Source organism: Humulus lupulus, chromosome 4, assembly GCF_963169125.1.
Source record: "Humulus lupulus chromosome 4, drHumLupu1.1, whole genome shotgun sequence".
Lineage (NCBI taxonomy): Eukaryota > Viridiplantae > Streptophyta > Magnoliopsida > Rosales > Cannabaceae > Humulus > Humulus lupulus.
The window spans coordinates 48,816,538-48,842,465 of NC_084796.1; positions in this window are offsets into that span (position 1 = coordinate 48,816,538).

Genomic DNA, 25,928 nt, shown 5'->3' on the forward strand with positions numbered 1-25,928 from the left:
TCTTTTACCCTAAATTAAAATTAATTTACAATAATTTTACATAAAATAAAATGACTAAAATAAATAAAAATAAAAATAAATCTGGGTTATTATAGGAACAACACCCATAAAGGGTCAGAACGACACCAGTAATTTGTGTTATGATTGGAATATGTTACACTATGATTATGTTATGCTATGGTATGATATATCATGTTATGATATGATTGGTTATGGAACTCTGTATGTTCACGTATAGATTATGAGTAGTATATGGTATGGGTTGTGATAATTTGAGGTAGTATATGTTTTATGTTTGAGCTTGGGGATTGTGTCCTACATAGATTTTCTTGTTGGGCGTTAGCTCACGGGTACTATGCGTTGTAGGTAAGGGTAAAATCATAGTGTGTTGAGGCGATGAGTTGGAGCAGGCTCAGTCAGATGTGTGTATGTCGTGATTGGTTGACCTGAGGGTTAAGGGGTTGCTACCTATGAGTTTTTTAAACGTCTTTAAACTGTGGTTTTTATGTTGAGTCTTAAAACATGTATTATTATTTACGTTATGCATATAAAAGATGATTTATTTTAAAAGACGAGATCTCGAGTTGCATGTTTTGTAAAAGATGTTTGATTCATGTTTGTTTTTAAAAGAGTTTCAGTTAAAGTTTTGTTTTCTTAAAGAAGTTCATATATATATATATTAATTTACTTAAATACAAAGTATTTAGTAAATAAATTGATTTTAAGTTGGGTCGTCACATTGAGCGCACATGAATAGGAAGAGAACTACGAATGCCATTCAAAGACAAACAACCCCATAGTGCATGAAATGTGGATTCATTCGTAGCATCACAAAGATTGCAAACTTTATCAATCATCATTCCATGAGTAGCCAAGTTCATTTTTCATGGAAGCCAGTCACAAGAAGCTTTCCAAGCAAATAACATCACTTTTGTGGAAATGTTAAGCTTCCATAAAGTCTGCCACCAAGTCATACGCACATGGAAAGAGGTTGCATGACCATAGCAGTACATTTAGAGGCCCACCAGTATCCACTCTTCACAGTGTACCAATCATTTGGGTTATGATGCCAGACCAAAGTATTATTCTGCCCACTGCTGGATAATGGAATAACAAGGATAGTGTTGGCTTCATGAGGCAAAAAGATCTGTCAAATAAAAGCTATATTCCACCCTCTTTCAAGGTGCATCAACTTGCAGACATTGGTGTGAGGAGGGAGCACCTTGGGGTAAACATTCTCTCCATTCTTTATCTTCCATAGGGCCCCTTCCACCATCAACTCTTTTCCCCACATGATACAACGCCAAAGAAAAGAGGCATTAGACTTTGCTTTATCTTCTAAAATGGTCGAATTAGGGAAATAAAGGCCTTGGAACACCTTAGCCACCAAAAAATTGAGACTAATATAAACTCTCCATGCTTGTTTTGTTGACATAACTTTATTAAACAAAGAGAGATTACGAAAATCCAACACAATTTGTCCTATGAGCACCAATGCATGTTTCTCATTTCATCATCACCACCCTACCAAAATCTAGCACATAATCTATCGAGATTGGTTAAATATAATGGTTAAGTAAGTCTTACACAAAGTCGTGTAAAAAACTTAGGCTGTGTTTAAAAGTAACTGTGTAATTACTAGGCCATGTAATTACAAGGGTGATAATTACATGGCCTAGTAATTACACTATTATTTAAAATACAATGTATGTTTGGATGTCAAGTGGTAATTACTTATAATTTTTTATTGTCTTGTTTGACAAAATAGTTAGTAATTACATAGAAAAAAGAATATTATGTAATAAATTATTTAAAATTGATAGTTTTTGGTAATTACACAGTGTAATTACACCCAATTCTCATGTTGAGCTATTAGAATTGGAAAGTGTAATTGGGACTCCTCAATTACCTTCAATTACATAGTTACCGTATAATTACATGGTTAAACAAATAGACCAATTCGAGTAATTACTCAAAATTACACTCAATTCCAATTATAGGATGGCTTTCCAAACGCACCCTTAACGATTTTCACTTAAGTTGAAGTGGAAGTTTGAGATTTTGTTGTAGGCATTTATAATTGATATTTTATGGGTCTAAAGTGATACAATGAGGTATTCAAGCATGCCCAAAATGTTTGGAAGCATTTGGAGGTGTTTAAGATACATTTTGAACATGTGGGTCAGTTTTAGAGGTGATGCATCCCTTGGGCTTGAAAGCCATTGAGAAATAGTAACAAGTGATGTATCGCCTGTCACTATGTGATGTATCACCTAGTTCCAGGAGATACGTCACTGAACATGTTTATACGAATGTGTACGGTTACGTATTTTAGCTCCAAATGATGTGTTGAAAGCTCTAATCCTATTAGTTAGACTTAATGACGGTATACACTATAAATAAGGGTTATTAGAGTTGAAAAGTCATGTTGTAAAGTCTTGATCACACTTTTCAACTCTCTCTCTAGCTCTCAAAGATCATAGGTTTTCTTCAAGAAGCTCACCAAAATTACTTGACTTGTGTGAGTTTCAAAGGCTTGTTAAATCTCACATATTATTCCTTCTTGGTGAAGCTTCAAGCAACAATAGGAAGGCTTGGAACAAAATTTTTGGATAGCGATACTCCTTGTGTATAAGCTTTTAGATGTTTCCCAACTTTTAAGATTCAATTGTTCAATTCAAATGTTGTATTTCTCTAAATCCCTTACTTTTTATTGTTTTATTATTGCTAATATTGATGATTAAATGTTTCTAAATTCATGTTATAATCATTTAATCACTTAATATTTAATCATCAAAATTTGCATTCATACTTTGAATATAGTTCTTTAATTATCAAGTTTCACATTCATACTTTGAATATGGTTCTTGATTAGCATATAAGGTTTGTAATTTTGAAATATTCATATCATTCATTGTTGATTTAGAAAGTATAAGTCATATATTTACTATTGCAAAAAAAAAAAAAAAAGGTGTAAGCCATAAATTCACAACAACCAAATTCTCTAAGTGTAATTACTTTTTCTTTTGTGTTTTGCATAATCAACAATGAGGGAAATTTTTTCATATTCTGCAATACTCAAATTCTTGCTTCAAGATTTGGTTTGTGTTGAACACATAACCATGGGAGATCAAAGAAAATTAAACTTGGATATGCACTACATGAATGTGATTATGGATTCAAAATCTTCATCAACAAATGATAAGACTGGTCTATGGGATTACATACTTAAGGCGAATAGTATCATCAAATTCCTTATTTCTAAATGTGTAGATTTCAAGAATTTGAATGAAATGTGTTTGTTGTCATATTTTTGCGAGTTTGAGTTTATTTTTTTATATTAAAAGTATAATGGTGAATATTAGTGAACAATTCAAGGGCTATTGTTATACTTGTTTTGTTTGTAAAATTATTAAAAATTAACCATAATAAGATTAGGGTTAAGACAATTGATATAGAGATCATTGCACTATTAAATTAATTTAATTGGGTTACTTTAATTGAATATAAGATCTTTATGACCTTAATTAAAATTAATGCAATCAAAGAGGAATGCATTGTAACCCTAATTTAGAATAGTGTATTCAATGGGGAATGTATGATAACTCTAAAGGAAATTGACATAGTTTATGTATATTAATGATGAGACTAATGCAACCTTAAGAGAAGGTAAACATGTCAATGCAATTGATGATAAGATAATTGTAAAAGTAAGTAAGAATAATAAGGTCAATGCATTTTATTATGAGATCGTTGTAAACTTAAATAATGATTCCAATGCCAATGCATTTGATGTTGAGATCATAGCAACCTTGAGTGAAATTAATGCATCCCAAGGAAAGGTGCAATGATGGTGGTATGATAGTTGTGACACCATTCATGCAACCTATGATAAGACTCTTTTTTAAAACCTTTGAAGTTGCAAAGAATAAACTTGAAGTCCAAATGAGAAATTAAAAGAGATCCAAGGTACTTAGAATTAGTTGCATTGACGTGTTCTTCACTAATGGAAAGAAAACGACCCTAACTAATGTTTTCTATGTTCCCGATATGAATTGAAACATTGTAAGAGAAGATTTATTGAATAAATCCGGTATCAAAATGGATTTTGAATCCGATAAAATAATTTTGACTAAATTGGGCACTTTTGTGGGAAATTGTTATTCATATGATGGGATGATCAAACTTTGTATTCTTGATACTGCTAATAATAATATGACATCTAGTTCTTGCAAGGTGATTAATACTAGTCATATTACTTTGTGGCATAATAGACTTGCTCATATAGGTTATAACACAATTAAAATAATTAAATGTTGATTAATTAATTGTGATATGAATGAGCATGATAAATATGAATTATGTGTTAAATCTAAAATGGTTAAGAAATATTTTTCTAGTGTTTATAGATGTTCAAACTTGCTAGAATTAATACATGGTGATTTATGTAAATTAAATGGTATGTTGACTTGAAGAGGAAATAGATACTTCATAACTTTTATAGATGATTGCTCTCAGTATACTTATGTGATATTTAATGAGTTTTGTGAAAATCATGGTATTATACATGAATACACTGCACCATACATTCCATAATAAAATAGAATAGCTGAAAGAAAGAATAAAACATATCTTGAGATCATTAACTCTATGCTTTTACATGCTAAATTGTGTTATAATTTGTGGGATGAAGCTTTGCTTGCAGCGTGTCATATATTGAATCAAATTCTTATGAAAAAGAACAATGTGTCTCCATATGATTTATGGAGGGAAAAGAAGCCTAACTTAGGCTATCTTAAAGTGTGGCGGGGCCTTGCTTATTGCAAGAGCACGAAGCCTAAAAGGACCAAGTTGGGTCCAAGGGCCGTTAAGTGTGCATTTGTAGGCTATGCCTCAAATATCAAGGTTGTGGATGCTCAAAGTTGCATACTTGTTAAAGACTCAAATCTCGTGCTAAGGTCCCATAAAAGCCTAAGTACATACCTGTGCCTATATCCCTAGGCGCGTATTGGGAAGCCTTGCCAAGCAAAGCCCCGTTACCTATGCGACATCTCAACCTGGTGCCTCAAGTGCCCAGCAGGTGCGCCACACGAGACCCCCGTCTCGCGCCTCGCGTGCATAGGAGGTGTGCCACGCAAGGCCCCCGTCTCACGAGACACTCCATCTCGCGCATATGCACCCAACCATGTTGCGCCTCATGGATTCATGACCCGCGCCTTTGTGAGACTGTCTCGCTCCATGCTTTCGCGAGACCGTCTCTCTCCATGCCTCCGCGAGGCCATCATGCCCGCGCCTCCGCGAGGCCCTCATGCCCATGCCTCCGCGAGGCCCTCATGCGCCTCCATGAGGCCATCATGCCTAAGCCTCCGCGAGGCCCTTGTGCCCTTGCTTCTGTGAGGCCATCCTCCCCACACCTCCGCGAGTGCCTCCACGAGTGCCTCAATGAGGCACTTTTGCCCGTGCCTCCGCGAGGCCCTCATGCGCCTCTGCGAGGCCATCACGCCTACACCTCCACGAGGCCCTCGTGCCCCTGCTTCCGCGAGACCATCCTCCCCAGGCCTCCGTGAGGCCATCATGCCCGTGCCTCTGTGAGGCCCTCATGTCTATGCCTCCGCGAGGCCATCATGCCCGCGCCTCCGTGAGGCCCTCGTGCCCATGCCTCCGCGAGGCCCTCGAGCCCATTCTTCCACGAGGCCATCACACCCGTGCTTCCGTGAGGCCCTCAAGCCCACACCTCCGCGAGGCCATGATGCCCTCGCCTCGCGCCTTGCACAGAAGATCCAGCTGCTTGGGTCTTCATAGCACACGTCTGACCAATGCTTCGCACAACATATGCCCCTTGCGCTTCGCGAGTGTATATCCACGAAGGCCACGAATAGTCTGATGCTTAGCAGAATATAGAGTGGCTTGAGGTATATGCACATCTTGAAAAGGTGAAAACATCTATGGGGCGTGTGGAGCACGTAAGGGCATGGAACGTGTGTATCAACCAAAAGAAGAAAAAGCATGGATATGGCGTCCATGCCAGACAAGTAGTGGTTGTACGAGTGAGGTACTTGGTGTGGTCCTTACCAGCCAATCTCTGACACTCGTACTAAATAAGTAGTGGAGGCGCTCCCACATATTCTCACCATGTACTGAAGCCGACACCACAACCTTCTGCTCCACAACCACCTGTGCCACTACGTCTGATACCACTCCCCTGACAATGTACTTGTGAACAATCTGGTCCTCTGGGACCACAATGTATTAGGGGCCGTTAGACCCCACTATAAAGGGAACCTCACTTCATCATTGAAGGGGGTTGGAAAAATTCTTGTGAGATCAGATAAATCTAAGAGCAATATAAGAGTTTTATTTCTATTTTTACTTGCAATTTTCCTTCAAGTGCATGTGTGTTCATTAGATACTGATTTAATTTTTTGAGTTTTCCATCCATATTCCGTTGACGAGTTCTTACCGTCAACAGTTTAGCGCCATATGTGGGAAGGATAAGTGCCAAGCCACTGCTCTTCCATTAATTTTGGTAGAAAATATTCCGAGATGCTCTAAGTGATTGAGAGAACCACGTGAGGTTGAGGTACACCTCGATGGAGATCAGCTGAAGGCCTCCATGAAAGATCCTCTGCCACCCGAAAATGTTAATGCATCAAAGGAGTTTGGGGTTCACGAAAATGAAATGGAGGTCTTTATCCCTGACCATCCCACCTGATGAGAATCGTCCGAGGTCAGCAGTTGCCCCCACGAGAGATGCCGGCGAGTTCCCGCCTCCAAGGCCGCCACAGGTGCTGAACTCTGGCCGGCAAGATCCAGGCCCATCGACGCACAGGCCTGACAAGAATCCTCAAGTCCATTCCGTGATCTTGAGTTCAAGGTCTCAATTTTACGAAGATGAGATACGTGAATTGCACCAGAAGAACCAAAGGCTAGAAACCACCTTAGAGAACATGCAAGAGGTGTTGAATGGTCTACTACAGGGGAAATCAGACATATCTCTTCCTAGGCGAAAAAAGAGAGGTCAAGAGGGGGCAGAAACCACAGACCCAGTGGACGATGGGAGGACTCGACTCTCCACTAGTAATACCCCTCGAACAAAGCAGCAAGAACACCCTGGGAAGGTGAACCAGCCCCAGGGGCCAGAGTAGAAGAACAACATTAACCCTCACAATGATGTCGAAGTCACCTCTAGGGAGGTGCCACCTGACCTAAGAGAAAAGCTCAATAGAAAGAGGTCTGAAGTAAGGAAAACACCTCCTGTGGCCCCTCCGAAGGGTAGTGAAAAGGGAAAGGCCGACCCTATACAGCTGAGGGACACCTTGAATAGAAGGCGACAGGTGCTAGACACCGAGATGAGGAGCCTTCAGAGCAAGATTGTCACGACGTCTGGGGGGCACATTACCGATGAAGAGTTCGACTATGAGTCGCCCTTCACACGAGAAATCCAGTTGGAACGGCTCCCGATTAACTTTAAAGAACCTCATATGACCCCTTATGAGGGAAATACAGACCCCAAATACCATCTAGACACGTTCAATGACCTGATGAAATTGAGAGGAATTAATAGCAGGGCCAGGTGCCACTGCTTCGCTGTCACATTAAAAGGACCTGCGTACAAATGGTTCAAGAGACTCTGACCAGGGTCTATTAGGTCATGGCAAAATTTTTCCGACAAGTTCCTCCAACAACATCATGCCATACGCGATTATAACTTATCGAGAACTAGCTTCGGTAATATAAAGCAAGGTGAAGGAGAGAGCTTGAAGAGCTACATCCACAGGCTCAACATGGAAGTGGCTAAAGTGGGAAGCCTGACCAGAGAGAACTCAAGATGGCGATCACGGCCAGAGTGTGCCCAGGCAGTAAGCTTTGGGATAATATGCTCAAAAGGGAGGTTGCCGACTTAGACGATTTCTACGAGCGAGCATAGAAGTACATTTGTGTCGAAGACAGCCATGAGAACTTGAAGGCATCCCTTGTCAAGCCCTCAGCCCCTAAAAGTTCAATTGACACTAAAAAGAAAAGGGTGTATGAAGGCCTAAGAGATGACCACCAGAGGAAGCACAAACACGGAGGTAATCCCAGGCAAACATCCCACACCTTCTACACTGACCTGACACATACTAGGGAGCATATCTTCACAGCAAACGAGAATCAGGTCCCCTTCAGGAGACCCCCACCAATGAAGAGAGATCGGTCAAAGAGAGACCCTGGAAAGTACTGTCAGTAACATAAAGACATTGGCCACACCACTGCGGAATGCACTCATTTAAAGGTGGAGATAGAGGAATTCATGCGCAGGAGACACTTGGGTGGGTACGTCCGGAGAGAAAATGAAAAACCATATGATAGATCACCTTCGCCACAAACGCGAGACGTAGCCCCATAAGTGCAAGGAGAGGTGAGGACAATCTTTGGAGGACTAGGATTAAGAGGAGAATCGAGAAAATGGCAAGATAGGTATGCCAAGGAAGCCAGGCAAAGCCCACCCTTATCCATGCTAAGCTTAGAACAACGACCCCCAAAAAAATTTAAAGGGGAAGATGACTCAGTAACCTTCAGCGAAGAAGACGCGCGGGGTGCGCATTTCCCTCACAATGACCCCTTGGTGTTGACTATTCAGCTTGCAAACATGAGGGTACGTCGGGTCCTGGTGGACAATGGAAGCTTCGTAGACATCCTATATCGCCCGACCTTAGAGAATATGGGACTGGGTATAAGGAACCTAAAGCCCTATGACACCTCCCTGTATGGGTTTACAGGAGACTCAATACAACCCCTGGGCACAATTGAGTTAGCCCTCACCATGGGAGAGCTGCCCAGACAAACCACTGTAATGGCGAACTTTGTCATAGTAAACTGTTCCTCGGTCTTCAACGCAGTATTAGGGAGACCCTCCCTGAGAGAATTGAAGGCAATAACCTCAGTATACCACTTGGCCATAAAATTCCTAACTCCTTAGGGGGGGGGGGGGGTGAGCGTGAAAGGGGAACAGAAAGAAGCAATGGAATGTTATAACACGTCCCTTCGCACAGTCATGAGACCGCCAGAACTTATGGCATTGGTAGTGCATGGGGGTACAAACCCGAGAGAGTTCAACCTCGAAGTCACTAAGGAGATCAGAATCGATGGTTATGCATACACGCCTGAGAGGGAACATCAGGTAAAGCTCAACTTTTAGTATGATAAATCAAAAGGGTTACCATAGTTAGCCCCCCAATAGCTATGAATTAGAGGGGTAACTTAGACGCCATGATATGTAGTAAGAACATCGTCGCCACAAATACCTATGTACTCTTCTTATTTTTAATGAATATGTTTTTTATTGGCATGTCACACCCCTCATTTACGTGAGCACGTATCTAACTTTGGTACCTATCACCTATTGGAATTATCAAAGTGCATGAGAAAAATGACCAAAGTGCTCGACGAGATAAATCTCGCCAACCACTTGGAAGGCAGGGTACATAGCCAAAAATGGTTCTAAAAGAAACCCTTATAAAAAAAATAATAAGGAAGAATACCTTGCAAGGCATCTCTCGAGTTCACAAGGATTAGCTACCCTTATGAACATCAAGAGGGTCAAAAGGTCCTATAGGAAGAGCCTTCTAATAAAGACTGATACCTCCACAAGAGGAAAAGCCTCAAGAAGAGCCTCCTAATAAAGGCTGATACCTCCACAAGAGGAAAGGCCTCAGTAAGAGCCTCCTAATAAAGGCTGATACCTCCACGGGAGGTAACGCCTCAGGAAGGGCCTCCCAATAAAGGTTGATACCTCCACAGGAGGTAAGGCCTCAGGAAGAGCCTCCTAATAAAGGCTGATACCTTCACGGGAGGTAAGGCCTCAGGAAGAGCATCCACCAATAAGCCTAGAGCAGCCAACAAGCCGTCTAGCCAAAAAGGGTCCTAAAAGAGACCATGGCAAAAATAGTTCTATGCATAATGACGAGAAGGACGCTTCTCAAAAGAAATAATAAGCGCGCACAAAAGTATATAAAAGGATGACTACAACCCAAAGGGTCAACATATCCTTATAGATAAAATCAAAGTGCACCAAAGAGAGACCTATTGAAACCCTTCGTATGGGCTCCAAAGGATCTCAAGCATGATAAATAAAAAAGCATATAAAAAAAGACCTATCAAACCCCTTTTTGCGGGCTCAAAAGAACCTCAAACATAGAGGAGCAAAAGCAAATAATCGCATATATATATATATACAGAAAAAAGGAGTTGCGATAATATAGCAGGACTTATAAAAGTTCCAACAAAATAAAAAAAAATGAATGATAGGCTCAAGTGAGCAGACAACCAAATTGAATTAAATGATAATATCGCAGAAGTAGAATCTCAGGGCCTCCCGCCGTGAGCATTCCACTCAGCCACCCTGGCGACGACGTGCTCACCAAAGGAGGAGAAATCAAAGTTAGGATTTTGCCTCCACATTCCATAGAGGGTGCGCTCTATGGATTTGTACTCGATTTCAGCCAAATTCACCTCTAGGAGAGTGACCTCTCCTGCAACATTGTGACCTTAGCTTCAGCTCCCCCAAGATCGGCCACTAGGTGAACAACCTTCTCCTGCAGCATCACGGCCTTGGCATTCACCCTCTTTTTCTTTTTCGACGATGAAGAGGCCTTCGCCAGGGCCTTCTCATGCTTAAGCTTGGTATCAGTGAGTTCCCTCTCGAGCTCCTGAACCCTGACTGTTAGACGGTCCCTTTCAGCATTCGGCAAGGAGAGGTCCTGTGCCAAGTCAGTGAAGCGTTGGGCCACCAGAGAAGCCTACACAAAAAAAAACCCATATATAAGAATAATAATAATAATAATGATGATGGGCAAACAAAGAATCTAAAATAAAGAAAAAAGAGTAAGGCCAATGTAAGACGCACGAACTCACCCAAGTTGTGGAGCGCACAAGAGTCTCCCCAAGCTCCGACATGGCGAAATTCCTGAGACTTCTCCAATCAGTCTCAGGAAGACCCTCGGTGACCTGAGTATACCGTTCCCCATAAGAGGTCGCCATACGACCCACCCAAGGTGCCCCCTCCGAGTCAGGGGAGCCTGGCTAGGTAGGGACAGATGACCTGCTTACCGAAGGAGGGGGCGCAGGAACACCGAGAAAATGAGCCCCCAACGACCAAGATTGAGGGGAGTATGAGGAAGAGTATCGTATTCCTTAGAAAAAGGACACACGAAGCTCCCCGGCATGGCCTACGAACCGCGGGAGTGAAAGGCCATGTCATGGTCCATAGGAGCCAAATGAGGGCACCTCCTAGGAGACGGAGATGATCGGCATGGTCGTCTGGGTTCTGGGGAAACCTCCACGGGCACCCACTCTGCATCACCCCCCATCAGAGTGATGCTCAGCTAAAGGCGCTTTCTTCCTTCGCTCGGAAACTTCCACAACGCATCAGGATCCAATACAACGGATAAGTTGTGGCAGTTCAGGTTTGCCACGGTGAAGAGGCGGGTGGCCATTTTCTTGGTAGGGTTAGCATCGAGGAGTTTTTCCACTGACGTTGCCTCCGACCGGGGAATGTCAAGGTCACCAAACTCCTCTGCACAATAAACATAATTACCAATATAAGCATAAGCTCCAAAATAACCAATTCAAAGTAAAAGGAAGACAAAATTGAAGTACTTACTTGGGGACAAGCAAAAGTGTTTACGTACGAAAAGGGGACCTTTTATGAAGAAAAAGTCTTGCTTCGAGGACCCCGAGTTTGATACATAACCCTCTATGAGGGAAACCTAGGAATTGGCCTTCTGTAAGAAATAGAAGCCTTTGGATTTAGGGGTTGTCATGAGGTTATACATAAAATGCACCTCTCGAGCCATAGGAGCGCATTGGTTGAGCTTAGTAAATGCCATGTATATGCAACTTAGGGTCAACCAATTGTTAGGCGCCAGCTGGAGCGGAGCAAGGTCGAAGTGATTAAGCATCATGATGAAATATGGGTGCAAAGGAATGGTCCCACCTACTTTCAAGATATGCTCACTCATGGCCACGCACCCCTAGGGGGGGATTATCGGCCTGGCAAGTATTGGAAGGAACATACAACTTGTATTCCTTGCCAATGCGATATGTAGCGGATAGCTCCAATAGCTGATTTTTCGACACATTGGACACACTAGAGGACGCCATTAAAGGACCAGAATCTTGCACCTCGGAAGCCACCTGCCGCCACACTCTCTTTGTCATATCTGCGAAACCAAAGGAAAAAGGTGAGGTAGAAACAACACACTTTACCCTCCATTTTTTCTTCCTAGTAAGGGTCTTCCACCGAGGCGCTGAGTGTGGAAGCGCTAAGCAAGGGTGAATCAAAAACAAGGGTTGAGGGGAACTTGGGATGACCCCTTGAAAACCATATGGGGAGAATGGGGCAAGAGGTTCAGGTGGGAGATTTCCCTCCATGAACTCCAACTCCATCTGTAGATCCAAAAGGGTCACCCTAAGGTTTTCTATGTGGCCGCTAAGGTCAAAGGGGAAAGAAACTCCATCGCCCCTCAAAACTAAGTCTATTTCGCTCTCCACTACCCAGATTTTACGCCTAAGTTCAGCCATATGCTCAAGGTGACGTATACGGGCCTGCCTCAAAGTGTCATAGTCTTGGTGAAGGTAGTTTTCGAGGGACTCCGAGTCTGAAGATAAATCTACAAACTCGACCCCTGGAGGACCATAGACGGTCCCTCACATGCCATGGAACCTCATCTTGTAGGTAATAAGGGTGCACATGTAAATGAGGGGATTGCTACAAAACACAAAGGAATGGGCTCAAAACCTCTAGACACGAGCGCTCTAAATGACCAACTACGGGGTACAAACAAGGGCATGTAAATGGATCAACTCACAATGTGCTCCAGCCTAGGCAACCCATCCTGAGTAGTGCTAATTTGGACCCAATGAAATAAGAAAGAAAGAAAGTATACCTAATGTAAGAAAAATCAGGCGCGGTCACGGTTGAAGGAAGGCAAAAGGTCGAAAGTACCGGCACAGTCAAAGGGAGGACAAGGGTCCAAAGCACTGACGTGATTGAACAAATGTGAAGGGTCATAGATTCGCGCCTGCAAAAATGGAGGAGAGAGGAGTTTTAGTCCCCAATGACCTGTGTGGATATTGGCATAAAATAAATAAACCCAAATAAGAAAAAGGAAGGACAACCAAAGTAAGGTTGTGGGGGATCGAACCCCTTACCTCTTGAAAGAAGTAAAGACTCCAAAACCATTACGTTAAGGAGATAAAGTGTAAATAATAGGCTAGATATGAAGGCCTATTTAAAAGAACCATGGGCTCATCTTAGCCATCAATTTCAATGCCTGATCAATGGTCAATGAGAGGCATTGGCACTCGCCTTGGGATCTGCGGAGCACAATGATAGGCTTACATTTAGTCTTAAGGGATCATGAGGATCACCACCTCCAAAATGTTTTTTTTATATACAATCAAAGCAAGGAAACCCACAAGCACCACCTATGCTTTGAAGATATCATAGATAAGAGTCTACTAGAGCACCTAAAGGTCCTTTCCTAGACTGGGGGGCAAGTGTGGATGCTCAAAGTTCCATACTAGTTAAAGACCCAAATCTCGTGCTAAGGTCCCATAAACGCCTAAGTACATACCTGTGCCTACATCCCTAGGCGCGTATTGGGAAGCCTTGCCACGCAAAGCCCTGTTACCTATACGACATCTCAACCTGGTGCCTCATGTGCCCAGTAGGTGTGCCACACGAGACCCTCGTCTCGCACCTCGCACGCCCAGGAGGTGTGCCATGCGAGGCCCCCATCTCGTGAGAAACTCAATCTCGCGCATATGCACCCAGTCGTGTCGCGCCTCACGGATTCACTACCCATGCCATCGTGAGACCATCTCATTCCATGCTTTCGTGAGATCGTTTCGCTCCACGCCTCCACAAGGCCCTCATGCCCATGCCTTCGCAAGGCCCTCATGCGCCTCCGCGAGGCCATCATGCCTGTGCCTCCATGAGGCCCTCATGCGCCTCCACGAGGCCATCATGCCTACGCCTCCGCGAGGCCCTCATGCCCCTGCTTCTGCAAGGCCATCCTCCCCACGCCTCCGTGAGGCCATCATGGTCGTGCCTCCGCGAGGCCATCACGCCTACGCCTCTGTGAGGCCCTCGTGCCCTTGCTTCCATGAGGCCATCCTCCCCACGCCTCTGCGAGGCCATCATGCTCGCACCTCCGCGAGGCCCTCATGCCCACCCTCCATGAGGCCCTCATGCGCCTTCGCGAGGCCATCACGCCTACGCCTCCACGAGGCCCTCGTGCCCCTACTTCTGCGAGGCCATCCTCCCCACAGCTCCGCAAGGCCATCATGCCCGTGCCTTCGCGAGGCCCTCATGCTCGTGCCTCCGTGAGGCCATCATGCTCGCTCCTCCACGAGGCCCTTGTGCCCACACCACTGCGAGGCCCTTGGGCCCATGGTTCCGCGAGGCCATCACGCCCCTGCCTCCGCGAGGCCCTCGTGCCCACACCTCTGCGAGGCCGTCATGCCCTCGCCTTGCGCCTTGCATGGAAGATCCAGCTGCCTGGGTCTTCATGGCACACGCCTGACCAATGCTTCACACAACATACGCCCATCGCGCTTCGTGAGTGTATATCCACGAAGGCCACGAGTAGTTTGATGTTTAGCAGAATATAGGGTGGCTTGAGGTATAGGCACATCTTGAAAAGGTGAAAACATCTATGAGGTGTGTGGAGCATGTAAGGACACGGAACGTGTGTATCAACTAAAAGAATACAAAGCACGAATATGGCGTCCATGCCAGACAAGTAGTGGTTGTACGAGTGAGGTACCTGGTGTGGTCCTTACCAGCCAATCTCTAACACTCGTACCAAATAAGTAGTGGAGGCACATTTAGGTACTAAAGTGGAGGCGCTCCCACAACCTTTTGCTCCACAAACACCTGTGCCACTACGTCTGATACCACTCCCATGACAATGTACTTGTGAACAATCTGGTCCCCTGGGACCACAATGTATTAGGGGTCTTTAGAGATCACTATAAAGGGAACCTCACTTCATCATTGAAGGGGGTTGGGAAAATTCTTGTAAGATCAGATTAATCTAAGAGCAATATACGGGTTTTCTTTCTATTTTTTCTTGTAATTTTCCTTCAAGTTCATTTGTGTTCATTAGATACAAATTTAAGTTTTTGAGTTTTCCCTCCATATTCTGTTGACGAGTTCTTATCATCAACAAAGCCCTATAGGCTATTAGACTTGAATTCTAATGTGATAATTGAATCAAGAGAAGTGGAGTTGTTTGAGAACATGTTATATTGTGATAGCAATTCTCAAGAACCTACATGTGTTGAAGAATCTCGTAATAAGAAAGATCTAAAGGTTGATGAGAAACCTATATTGCCTCGGAGAAGCCAAAGGCTTAAAGAATTGGGATCAAATGATAAATGTTCTCAAGTGGAGACACTCTACCTAGGTGAAGGAAACCTTAAAGAAGTCACATGGAAATTTTCTATGGTTCTTCATGTTGAGAATGATCTCAAAACCTACAAAGAAGCAATGTCTTCGAGAGACTCTGCTTTTTGGAAGGAGGCAATAAATGATGAGATGGATTCAATTATGCCGAACCACACATGGGAATTGGTAGACCTTCCACTAGGTTAAAAAACAATTGGGTGCAAGAGGGTATTTTGAAGGAAATATCACACCAATGGCACCTTATAAATCTTTAAGGCTAGATTAGTAGCCAAATGATTTAAACAAAACAAATGAATTGATTATTTTGACACATATGCACTGGTAGCTAGAACAACCACACTAAGAATTTTGTTTGTCTTACCATCAATATATGACCTTTATGTTCTTCAAATGGATGTGAAAATGACATTCCTAAATGAAGATCTTGATGAGGAGATCTATATGGAACAACCATATGGTTTTGTTCTAAGGAGAAATAAACATAAAATGTGCAGGCTTGTTAAATCAATGTATGGTTTAAAACAAGCACCGAAAAAATGCATGAGAAATTTGATAAAGCCATTTATCGGATGGGTTTAGACACAATGATGCTGACAAGTGCTTATTGTTGTGATTGGTTAAATGTATGGTGAAATTGTATAGGCACGAAGAGGTGTAAAAACAATAACAATTTCACAAAAGTCAACATGTTAAAGTTGACTTTCGTTATAGGCATTTATAAATCATCTTTTATGGTCCAAAATGTTTATTTGGAGTATATAAGAGTGCCCAAGAAGTTTGAGAGTATTTGGGGATGTTTTGAGACAAAGTTTGGAGCGTTATTACAGAGGCATCGGCGATGCATCTTATGCGTCACCTGGCCCTTACAAAATGGACTAAAACGAACCAGGCGATATATCGCCTGGTGCTAGGCGATGCATCACCTACCACATCACCTGGTGCCAGGAGACACATCGACACATCACTTTGACTGTCCGTATGTGTCTGTACAATTAGGTGTTTTAGCTAAAAAACTTAAATTTAAATGCTTTAATCTCTTTGGATGATTCTAATGAGGGTCATATACTATTTAAAGGGTTGTTAATTAGTGAATTGATCACTCACCTCTCTCTATATATATATATATATAAGAACTCTCTCTCTCTCTCTAGCTTTCAAGATTACTAGTTTCTCCAAGATCTTCATCAAGAAAGCTTGGCTTGTATGAAGACTCAAAGCTTGCATATCTCAATCTCATTCTATTGTAGTAGCTTCAAGCATTTCCATAGAGAAGGCTAGGAATAGAGATTTTTGGACAACAAATCTACATTTGCGTCAAGCCTTCAGAGCGACATCACTGCAGGGTTCTAACAGTTGAGAGAAACATGTCAGAACTTTACCCTAATAGGCTCTAAGGAAAAAATTAATCTAAACAAACATAACTCGGACCTATTGATTATGACTTCTTATGAAAATTATACAAGTTTTCTTTATTATTAGAGTGGGTTTCTATACTTAGAAAAATAAGCCATCTTTATTATTTTCTAAGTTTGTTTCTAATCATCCTATATGACTTAATTCTCAAGCTCGAAACTCATCTTTGTTCCAAAGTTAACCATATTGAGGGAGGGTTGGGATCAGTAAAATCGTTCCCACTACTATGGCCCCCTAACTCTCAATATAGAAACTTGGTTCATTGATTTGTATCCACCCTCACCGAACTTAGTCATTAGTTATTAAATTTATTATTTATTATGATTGCAAAAGAAAAATCAAACTCATACATGATAACAAAATAACCATGATATTAATTTGGAAAAGAAAGTTTTTCACTATTTACAATCATAAAAGAAAACAAATAATAAGTGAAAATAAACAATGAAACTAGTCTATTCTAAAAATCAGGATCTTCTACATCCGATCCTTCATCTAGTATATCGTCATCTATCTCTTCGTAGTCATCATTGTCTTGTGCCTCAAAATGCCCTCGAGGAAGATTTGTAAAAATTCTATGTTTTTGTTCATTTGTAAATTGAAATTCCCTTTTTGAAGTGAACCTAAGTATGAGAAAGTAATATCTTATAGCTACTGGAAATTCATCTTCGTCATCTATCGTCTCCCAAATTTCTGCTAAGGTTGTAATTACGGTAGGTTAATCTCTAAAGAGTCTAATTACTTAAAGAAATTGGTTACAAAATCAAGTGCGGAAATACATAGAAATCATAATTAAATGACTTAAACAACTTCATCCTCAAATCGTTCGCGTAGTCCACCGAATCCATTCTCCCTCTATACACATTCCCAAGTCGCCAAGAATCTTCCTGCCGCCATAATTATTTTCTTGCACATATAAAGCAAAGGAATGGGCCTAATGCCCAGCAATGAAATTCTACTAAAAGCATACAACATAAACATAAACATAAACATAAACTATAAACATATAACATATAATATAAACATATATCATAATTCTAACCCATGTACATGGTAACTATTGCGGTTTGCTAACTAAGCAACTATAAGCCTCAAAATATAATGAGGTTTGCTAGCTAAGAAACTATAAGCCCCAAAAACATAAAAGTGATGGGGTTTGCTATTTAAGCAACTATAAGCCCCAAAACATATATCATAACATATAAAAACATACTATAGCATAATCATATAAGCATATAATAATATCCTATTTTCCTTACCAAATACCAGGATGTGAGAACAAAGACAGAATTTTTGAACACTCCTAAACCATGTAATGAGAAAGGTGAGTACTTTTAAAAGAAGGAGATGAAAAAAATGAATGAACTAAACCACCATGAAGATACCTACCAACAAAAACCCTCAAGTTCAAAGAACTTAGATGCCTAACCAAGAATGGAAATAGTTAGGATTTGAGTAGAGAAAAACTATAAAAACTAATGAAATATACAGAAATGAACTAGGAATAGGAATACCTTTAAATGCACTATGACCGAACTGCACCTCGAAATCGAAATACACTATTAACCTTACTTCCCAAGTATTTAATAAGCTTAAGATGATAAAGCTTATAACCCCAACCCAAGTGTTTAACACTCTAAAGTAAACCTAGCTGCTTGAATGCTCTGAACTCAGCTTGAAGAATGAAAGAAATGTCTGGGTACTAGGTCCTATTTATAGAGTTCAAGAATGTAAATATCTTCTTTTAGTTTGAATAAAAATAATGAATTTTTAATTGAAAAACATTTGAATAATCGTTCAGCAGAGGCTAAAGACTCGGTCAAAAAGATTCTGGGCTTATCAAGAGGTTATGGAATAAAATGAGCTTGGTTTCAAAATTATTCAAAAATAATGCCCTAGAGCCAATATATCACCCATGATAGGCAATATATCGCCTGGCTTATGTTCCCGAGGCTCGTCGAAGTGTTCGTGCGAAGTTACGTGTTTTTCGTATTCCCCGAGTGGCAATATATCGCCGCCTAGAGCTGCGATATATCGGCATATGCTGAAATATTATACACGTAATTGCACTTTTTCAGCCTAATTTGAATTGAGTAAACAACTTTGAATGAGTCCTATAACAATTTCAAAGCCGCTAGCAGACTCTGGGATTTTCAAATATTACTCTTAATAAACTATTCCTCAAAAATACTTAATTTCTCAATAAACATGCACATGACAAGTGTCATTATCTTATTGGGTCTATCTAAACCTTATAGTATAATAAATATCATCTTCATAATCAGCTATATTAATCAAACCTTATGAATATTCTTAAACTATAGGTTAAACTTATAAAATCTACAAGTGTTGCTACGAGTGTTCAACTAAGTCCCGGTTTGAACCAAAATCCACAGTAATAAACATACTATAACTATTACTAGCTATTACTATTACTACTACTGTCTAACTAGCTAAGAAAAGTTCTTTGAATCTACAATTCTCCCCTACTAAAAAGAATTTCATCCTCGAAATTTACTTACCAAACAATTCTGGATACCGGCCTTGCATGTCTTCCTCCAACTCCCACGTTGCCTCTCGTTCAGAACTATTACTCCATAGGACTTTGACTATCAGAATACTCTTGGATCGTAACTGCTTCATCCCTCTATCTAGGATGTTAACCGGTCATTCCTCGTAACTCAAGTATTATTGGAGTGCTATTGTATCGTACTTGAGGACGTGAGATGGGTCTGACACATACTTTCGTAGCATTGATATGTGGAACACGTTGTGGCTATCTGCTAGGGTTGGTGGTAGGGCTAATCTATACGCAACTGCTCCCACTTTGCCCAATATCTCAAAAGGACCCATAAATCGGGGACTAAGCTTGCCTTTCTTCCTAAACCATTTTACGCCTTTCATAGGAGATATCTTCAGGAAGACTTGATCTCTGACTTTGAATTCCACATCGCGTCGCTTGGCATCCGCATAGCTTTTCTGACGGCTTTCAGCAGTGAGCATACGCTTTCTAATCAGCGCTACTGCATCTTGAGGTTTTCTAACAACTTCGGGACCAAGGAGCTGCATTTTTCCTACCTCGTCCCAGTTTAATGGCGATCGACACCTTCTTCCATTAAGTAACTCATAAGGTGCCATCCCGATCGTTGACTGGTACCTATTGTTGTAGGAGAACTCTATCAGCAGTAAGTACTTATTCCATCATCCTCCGAAATCAATTACATAAGCGCATAGCATATCCTCTAAAATCTGTATCGTACGCTCGGATTGACCGTCTGTCTAAGGACGAAAAGCTATACTAAGACTTAACTTAGTACCCATGGCTTGCTGTAAACTTCCCCAAAATCTCGATGTAAACACCGATCCTCTATTAGATACTATTGTCTTGGGGATTCCATGCAACCTTACTATCTCTTATTGATTCGCTGTGTATGAGGTCTTAACAGGCAGGAAATGAGCGGACTTGGCTAGTCTATCTATTACTACCCAAGCTGAATCATGCTGCCTACTTGTTCGTGGAAAACCTGTCACGAAATCCATAGCTATATTGTCCCATTTCCATTCTGGTACACTAAGCGGTTGCAATAAGCCTGCAGGCCACTGATGTTTTGCTTTCACTTGTTGGCATATTAAACACCTAGACACAAATTTGTTAGGAGTGTGTCCTAAAAGCATGTAAAGACATTTGTTTTTTCCGTGAATAAATAAATAAAATGGTTCATTATTATTGTCATATTTAGATTGTTAAATTATTGTTTGAATAATTTTGTAAATATCAGAAAAATTCCATATTCATTATTGAGGATGTGATCTTGTATTAGTACGAGAGAATTAAGATCACATGAATGAATAAAACTAGTCAACAACGACAAATTAAAGTTATGGAATTATTTAATTGGAGTTGTAAGTACGGTTTACTGAGTATCATAATGATACAAATAATCTAGATTCGGATTATTGATGTGGAAAGACATCTCGGTAAAGGTGCTTTATATAATATGATTATATATGACATGGACCGATATGAATTAAAGTCTTTATCCAAAAACCATTTAACAATAAAGACTTGTAATTCATATCATAATTGATGATCATTTATAGATCAACCTAAATCCTGAGTGTTCATGAACTCCTGTTCATGTTTATTAAATCTTTTGATTCATTCGTTAAGGTCTCTTCAAAGAATGAGGCTAATGACTTTTGTTTTGGAGATTTAATATCATGGATGGCTGGGAACATGTATCAACAATACGGAATCTAGTCTTTCCTAACGGATCGTATATTAGTTCCCTTAAGGGTTAATTCTGGAACTGAATGATTTTGAGCTCAAATCTATAATTAGATTATAGATTAATTATTCACTAGTGAATTAGTGGTACTTAAGGAATAAGAAGTAAATTAGAAAGGTTAAATGGTAATTCTCCCATTCTGATTTATGAACTAATTAATTAGAGGGTTGAACTATTGTAAGATGGTTATATCAATGGACAACTTAAGAAATAGATTTCTGTAAAAGTATATCTATAACATAAAGAGTGCAATTATGAATTTATAGTGGAGTAATATCAGAATTAATAAATTAACTATTATAATTAAAGAGTTTAATTATTTATTTTCAATTTATTTGAGCTTAATGTTATAGGTCCATGGTCCCCGAAATGGCTCAAACAATCACTGTCAAAGGCAAATACAAAAAAAATGGGCAAAAAGGACTTATGTGATAAGTAAAATATTTTTCTATGTATCAAACATAATTATTGTTTAATTATGTGTAATTAATTAATTATTTGATTTAACAAAAATATAATTAATTTTGAATTAATTTATTTTTGGGATTTTTTGTATTTAAATAATAATAAAAATTGGGAAAAATCACATGCCTGCACAGGAATGTGGTACACGTGTGGCACAGTGCACAGGCACTGTGCTACACGCATAAGAGATGGACTTAGTCTCTTGATTACACAATTTTAGTTATTTAAATATTAAATAAATAATGAGATATTTTAATATGATTAAAATATTATTATGTAAACAAAAAATCTGATAACTGATCAGTTATTTTGAATTTGTTTAAAATAACAAATATTTTAATATATTGGATATCAGTTTTCACAGAACGTAACTTTTCAGGGATAGAAAAATATCTAGGATTCTCTCAGAGAAAAGAGAACAGTGACAAAAACTAAAGTCATTGTTCTTCACAAAACCTAGGTCCAAACTTTATCAGATCTCATGTGTTGAGAACATCTGATAAATAGTTATTGCCTATTATTTGTATAGCGAGCCCACACTCGTTCTTTGTGTTACTGAGAACATTTTGGAAGATCTTGGTGTGAGATCTCAAGGATTCAGCCATACGAAAAGATAGCAGGAAGGAAGGACCTGAGGTAATTTTTCTATTCTTGTCCTTGATTCAATATATATATGAGTGTGAAGTAGTAGATCTAGAAATCTTATGGGATTAATCTGACAATTTGATTGTTGTTCCGCTACGCATAATCTCTGATTTGATCAATAAAAACCAACAAAATTCTGCTATGTCCTTCTTCATCCCTGGCCACCAATACATTGCCTTGATGTCGTGTGTCATCTTGGTCGACCCTGGGTGAACTGAGTACGGGGTACTGTGTGCTTCCTCTAATATCGCCATCTTAATCCTTTGATCATTCGACACACATACCCGATCCTTATATCTCAATAATCCTTGACCTGATATTGAGAAATCTGTGGCCTTGCCTTCTCTGACTACATCCATATGTTCCACTAGTGTGTCGTCACACCCTTGCCCAATCCGTATATCTTCTAACAGATTTGATTGGATAGACCAGTTAGCCAGCTTGTCGAAAACTAATTCTATTCCAGCATTGATTAACTCCTGCTGCAGTGGCTTTTCTATTCCGGCTAGTGCTGTTAAACTTCCATAATTCTTCCTACTTAGCGCATCGGCAACTACATTTGCCTTTCCCGGGTGGTTTAGGATTTCGCAGTCGTAATCCTTTACTAACTCTAACCACTTGCACTGCCTCATGTTAAGCTCCTTCTGAATGAAGTACTTTAAACTTTAGTGGTCCGTATAAATCTCGCACCGTTCTTCGTAAAGATAATGGCGCCAGATTTTCAACGCAAAGACCATTGCTGCCAACTCCATATTGTGAGTTGGGTAGCGTTGCTCGTACTCCTTCAGCTGCCTTGAGGCGTAGGATATCACCTTGTCATTCTGCATCAGCACGCAATCCAACCCTTGCTTCAACGCATCGCAGTAGACTACAAACTTGTCGTTGGGTGTCGGTACACAGAGTACTACTGCTGAGCACAGCTTGTCCTTAAGCAACTGGAAGCTTTCTTCACATCTATCAATCTAGTTGAATCTTTGCTGTTTCCGGGTCAGGTTGGTGAGCAGAGTTGCTATCTTAGAAAAGCCTTCTACGAACCTCCGATAATAACCTACTAATCCCAGAAAGCTTCTTACTTCTGACGCGTTCTTTGGTCTTGGCCAATCCTTCACAGCTGATAACTCTACAAAATAGAGTTATTTTACCACATTTTATAAGCCAATTGTTGCTTAGTTCTTGAGTTTTAAATTAATTTATCAATTTTTTAAGTAATTTTGAATTTATTAGTTTTATTTTGATTTTATGTATTTTTATTTATTTTTTGTATTTATTTTGTTTAATTATGTTGTTACTAATTTTTGTGTGTTTAATTTCTTTATGTAGGTTTATTTGTTGGGGCAAATGAAATGTTGATAAAATGTTGGTATAAAGAAATGAAGAAATCAAGCCCAAAATGAAAGGCCCAATCCAATTCTTGACAATGCCATGTCATCAATCCATGTGCTTCTTTCTCCACCATTGGATTTGTAACTATAGGAAAAGATGACAATTTTGAGCATGAATCCATGTGCTTTTTTTTAGACCAATAGGAGTGTTATCCTTTACCAAAGAATTTATCTATAAATAGGAGTCTCATTTCACCATTTCAAGCACACCTTCTCTTACACCACTTCTTCCATCTCTCTATTCTCTCCATCTTTTTCTTTTCTTAGATTAGTTTTAAATATTTTTAGAGGAATAATTTGGAGGTTCCTCCTCCAAATTTTCCTATTTATGTTGTAATTTTTATTTTGTTTTTGATAGTTATGGGTTTCTAATCCACTTAAAATTATTAAGGTGGAGGATGAACCAAGATATAACTATATAGTGTTTATTTTATGTTGACCTCCCAAAATGAGCAATAAAGTTTATGATTTTTCTTCTTCTAAATATTTCTTTCATCTATAATATCAAGTATTTTAGATTGTTAGAACATATTTTACTTGGTTCTTAATTGTGCAAAAACATAGTATTCTTCGATTAAGATGTGTCATTAAATTGTTCACATCCAATGCTTAGAACAAAAATACTATATTTTGCTTTAGAAATAACATTATTTGATTTTTTTTGTAGTTTCATTAAATTGATTCACAACTAATGCTTTGAAGTTATACTATTGAAGTGAAGGAAAATCTATATTTTTGAATTAAAGAAAGCTTAAAGGAAGTATAATGTTTTAAAAAAGGTAATTAGATTGATTTCAATTATCACTAAAAATTGGGAAGTCAACATATTAATAAATATTATTATTTATATTTTGTGGATTCTAAAATCTTAATAATTTTATAAATAACTATTAAAAACAAATCTTTTTAGTTTATTTATTTTAATTTTTTTAGTATTTTCTTTCTTTATTTTAAAACAAAACACATCAATTTTTGGAACTAGGTTAGAAATTTATTTCACTTTGATAAAAATAGTTTTCTCTTTTGATTTAGGTCAACTCCTTTGGGTTCGACCTCGTGCTTACACGAACACTATTCTATAAATACGATTCGTGCGCTTGCGAGTATAAATATTTAAAACATACCCGTTTTGGGTCCATCAACAGCCTCTACCTTTGATGGGTCTACTGCAACTCCGTCTTTTGATATAATGTGCCTAAGGAACGCCACTTGCGAAAGCCAAAACTCGCATTTCTTGAACTTGGTGTAGAGTTGATGCTCCTTTAGTCGTGATAGAATTAACCTCAAATGTTCCTCGTGCTCGACTTCTTCCTTGGAGTATACTAAGATTTCATCGATGAACACTACGATGAATTTATCCAAGTAATCTTTAAAGACCCTATTCATTAAGTCCATAAACGCGGCTGGAGTATTGGTAAGACCGAAAGAGATAACTAAGAGCTCATAATGCCCATAACGAGTTCTAAAAGCTGTCTTAGGAATATCCTCTCCCTGCACCTTGAGCTGATGGTACCCGGACCGTAAATCAATCTTTGAAAATATGATCGCACCTCGGAGTTGATCAAACAAATCGTCAATCCGGGGTAGCGGGTACTTATTCTTAATTTTTACCTTATTCAGCTCGCGGTAGTCTATGCACATCCGCATGCTTCCGTCCTTCTTCTTCACAAATAGAACTGGTGCTCCCCATGGCGAATGACTTGGTCTAATGAAACCCAAATCTAGGAGTTCTTGTAGCTACGTCTTTAACTCCTTGAGTTCTGTAGGTGCCATCCGGCATGGTGCCTTGGAGATAGGCTCAGTGCCCGGTACTAATTCTATCGTGAAGTCAATTTCCCGAGTTAGCGGCAACCCTGGTAAGTCATCGGGAAATACTTCTGGGAATTCTCGTACAATGCGGATGTCTCCAACCTTAAGCGGTGTTTCCTTTACTACATCTATGATGCTGGCTAAGAATGCTTGACATCCTTTTTCTATCATCCTTTGAGCTTTGAGAGATGATGCTAGCGGGGTGTGTAGTCTTGAAACTTGTCCCATGAAGCATAGTCTCTAGCTGTCAGGAGTCTCGAACGTCACTTTCTTGCGTTTGTAGTCAATGGTTGCGCCATGCCTTGCTAGCCAGTCCATGCCTAGTATTATGTCGAAGTCTTTGATCTCCAATTCTATCAGGTCTCTGTCTAGTTCTACGTCCTCAATCTTTGTCGGTACGCCTCGTACTATCCGTGATGATAGAACTACTTTGCCCGAAGGCAACTCGATTACAAACCTAGTTCTAAATCT